The 3,584-nt window shown below is 42.4% G+C and overlaps 1 pseudogene; it reads left to right on the top strand.

Moving 5' to 3' along the window:
• Positions 1-219: 219 nt before the first annotated feature.
• Positions 220-1,847, top strand: LOC106834976 (glyceraldehyde-3-phosphate dehydrogenase-like; annotated as a pseudogene).
• The last annotated feature ends 1,737 nt before the right edge of the window (positions 1,848-3,584 follow it).

Below are 3,584 nucleotides of genomic sequence, written 5' to 3'. Positions count from 1 at the left end.
ATGGCACTGCTCATCAAACCACGCTGAGGCAGCGTCCCACATGCCACAACTAGAAGGATCACAGTGAAGAATATACAACTATGTACCGGGGGGCTTTGGGGAGAAAAAGGAAAAAATAAAATCTTAAAAAAAAATAAAGTACTAAATCAATCTCATTTACTTAATAAATAAAAAATTTCTAAATAAAATACTAGTAAAAGAAATCTAGCCTCTGCTTCTCCCTGCTTGACAGACAGCTGCATCGCCCCGACACGTGATGGTGACGGTCTGAGTGAATGGGTCTGGCTGCACTGGGAGCCTGGGAACCAGGGCTGCTTGTAACTCTGGCAACGTAGACACTGTTGCCGTCAATGACCCCTTCACTGACCTACATGATCTATATGTTCCAGTGTAAGTTCACCCATGGCAAGTCCAATAGCACAGTCAAGGCTGGGAATGGGAAGCTTGTCATCAATGGAAAGTCCATCTCCATCTTCCAGGAGCAAGATCCTGCCAACATCAATCAGGTGATGTTGGTGCTGAATCTGCTGTGGAGTCCACTGATGTCTTCACTACCTTGGAGAAGGCTGGAGCTCTCTTGAAAGGTAGAGCCAAAAAGGTCTTCGTCTCTGCACCGTCTGCTGATGCCTCCATGTTTGTGATGAGCATGAACCGTGGGAAGTATAACTCCTTCAAGATTGTCAGCAATGCCTCCTGCACCACCAACTACTTACACCCCCTGCCCGTCCCACCCCCCACCCCGGCTAACGTCATCCTTGACAACTTTGGCATCGTGGAGGGACACATGGCCACAGTCTGTGCCATCACTGCCACACAGAAGGCCATGAACAGTCCCTCTGGGAAGCTGTGGCGTGATGCCTGAGGGGCTGCCCACAACATCATCCCTGCTTCTACTGGTGCTGCCAAGGCTGTGGGCAAGGTCATCCCTGAGCTGAATGGAAAGCTTCCTGGCATGGCCTTCTGTGTCCCCAGCCCTGATGAGTTGGTCATGGATCTGACCTGCCATCTAGAAAAAGCTGTAAAATATGATGACATCAAGAAGGTGGTGAAGTGGGCATCAGAAGGCCTCCTAAAGGGCATCCTGGGCTATGCTGAGGACAGGTATCTCCTGTGACTTTAACAGTGACACCCACTCTTCCACCTTCGGTCCTGGGGCTGGCACTGCCCTCAACAACCACTCGGTGAAGGTCCTTTCCTGGTATGACAGTGAATTTGACTATAGCAACGGGGTGGTAGCCCTTAATGGTCCACATGGCCTCCAAGAGTGAGAGCCCTGGACCACCAGCCTCAGTGAGAGCACCAGAGGAAGAGAGGTTCTCAGCTGGGGAGTTCGTGCCCCCACTTGAGCCCCCAACATACTGAGACTCTGGGCCTCAATACAGTTTCCATCCCAGAGCCCCTGAAGAAGGGAGGGGCTTAGGAAGCCCTACCTTGTAATGTACCACGGTAAAGCATGCTGTACCAAGACAAAAAAAAAAGAGGAAATATAACAAGGTAGCAAAAGAATAATAAGCTTTGACCAAGTCAGGTTTATTCTAGGAATGCAAGGTGGTTTGGAATCAACACTGTTTATTAAAGCAACAAAAAAGAGAAAAACATATGAAGCTATCAACAGATATGGAAAAGGCATTCTTAATATAAATCTAAATAAAACAGGGAAGGAGAATCTTTAAATATGAGAAAGGTTTATTGAAACCAATAGCAAATATTCTAAATTGTGAAACACTGAGACAACTCGGAAGATCAGGGCCAGCTGGTGATACCCACTATCACTAGCATTATTTAACACTGTTTTGGAGGTTCTAGAAAATGCAATAAATAGGAAAGAAAATGAAATAATCAGTATAAATCCCAGAAAAGAAGAGAGAAAACTGTATTTTCTGTTGATGTAACATTTCCAGAAAACCCAGAGACCCTAATAAAACACTAGAATTAAGAATTTGGTAAGGTGCTGAATGGCAAGACTAGTGTTCTAAATCAAGGCTTTTCACTGCATCAGAAGTAAGCTCCTAGAAATGAAAATAGGACAAAGTATTACCTTTAAAATACGTGAGCTGCTCTTGGGTGAAGACTGTCTCTTTGTTTAAGTCAGTATCCTCAGTACCTGGAACAGTGCCTGGTACATAGCAGGGGCTAAAGAAATCTTTGTTGAATGATGACTGGAGGATCAGAATTGGCCACCCCAAAATGTGTCTCTTTGGCATGAGTATTATTTTGGGCTGGTTACTTTTAAAAACTGCAGACATGGGAGAAGCTCTGAAAAGTAGAATTTACCCCTTGTTAAGAGACATTTACATTTGTAAAGGAAATCTCCATCTGTAAAGGCGTCTCCCTCTCTGTACCAGGAAGAAGGGGGGATGACATTATCTCTAGAAACTCTTATCAATGCAGAAGGCAAGGACTTAAATCTGCATAATAATCTTACCCCTGTTTACTGCACTTTTCTGGTAATCTCCACTTACTGACTCCCCCCACCGCCAACATCCTCCTTTGTCTTTAGCTGAGGATGGTATTTAAGATGAGAGCCTCTGCCGTTTGGGTGAGTTGCTCAGTTTTCCTGAGTGTCTCCCATGTATAGATGTTATAAAGCTTTGTTTGATTTTCTCCTGTCATTCTGTGTCATGTCAATTTAATTTATAGCCTGGCTAGAAGGACCTAGAGGGTACAGGATTTGTCTTCCTCCCCTAGATGACCAAAAAAATATACAACATGAATATATTTCATAAGTAAGGTACAGGGCTCTATGAAAAGTCCCAATCACAATCTAAACAGGTGGAGACAGCATGATCTTGAGGGGTAACTGGGCTTCAGTAAACAGTCAACCTTACAAATTAACACATACATTTAATGAACTTCCAGTTAGGCTCTCTACAGCATTTTGTTTATTTGTTCATTTACTTTGTTTTGTTTAGGATAGAATGGTCATAAAATTTACATCGAAGAAGAAATATTCAGGAATACCCTAAAGAAAAGTATGAAAAAGAAGAAGGAAGATTTGCTTCAGATACAAGAACCTGCTATAAAATCATTGTAGTTAAGTTCATATGACATTGGCGTGGGAACGGACAGGTCACTGGAACAAAATAGACTATCGCGAACTAGATCTCAGGGTATATGGGAATTGCGTGTAAGAAAGACAGGATTCAGTCCAGTGGGGGAAAGAATGGTTGGTTTAATAAAGAGTGCTGGCAAAACCTGCTATCCATCTGGAAGAAAACAGAGTAGGACCCCAACTCATTATGCATAAAATAAATTCTAAAGAAATTGAAGATGCATGTAAGACAAAAGATTTTTAAATCTCAGAAACTATGAAATCGAAGGATGGAGAAGACCTTCTCAGTCATGACAGGACAATTAAAGCCTATAGCAGAAAAGGTAGACCCGTTTGGGTACAAAAAATCTTGAATGGCAAAAGATATTAGCCAAATCAAATGACAACTAGTAGATTTCTAAAAAATGCTAATACAAATGAAAGAACGAGCTAATCTCTATAATATAGAGATTTTACAAATTGACAAGAAAAGAACAAAACTCCAGAGAAAAGTGGGGAAAAGAAATGTCTAAGCAGATATAGAAAAAGCAAA

This window comes from Equus asinus, chromosome 26 (genome assembly GCF_041296235.1).
Source record: "Equus asinus isolate D_3611 breed Donkey chromosome 26, EquAss-T2T_v2, whole genome shotgun sequence".
Lineage (NCBI taxonomy): Eukaryota > Metazoa > Chordata > Mammalia > Perissodactyla > Equidae > Equus > Equus asinus.
This window is presented reverse-complemented; position numbering and strand designations above follow the sequence as displayed.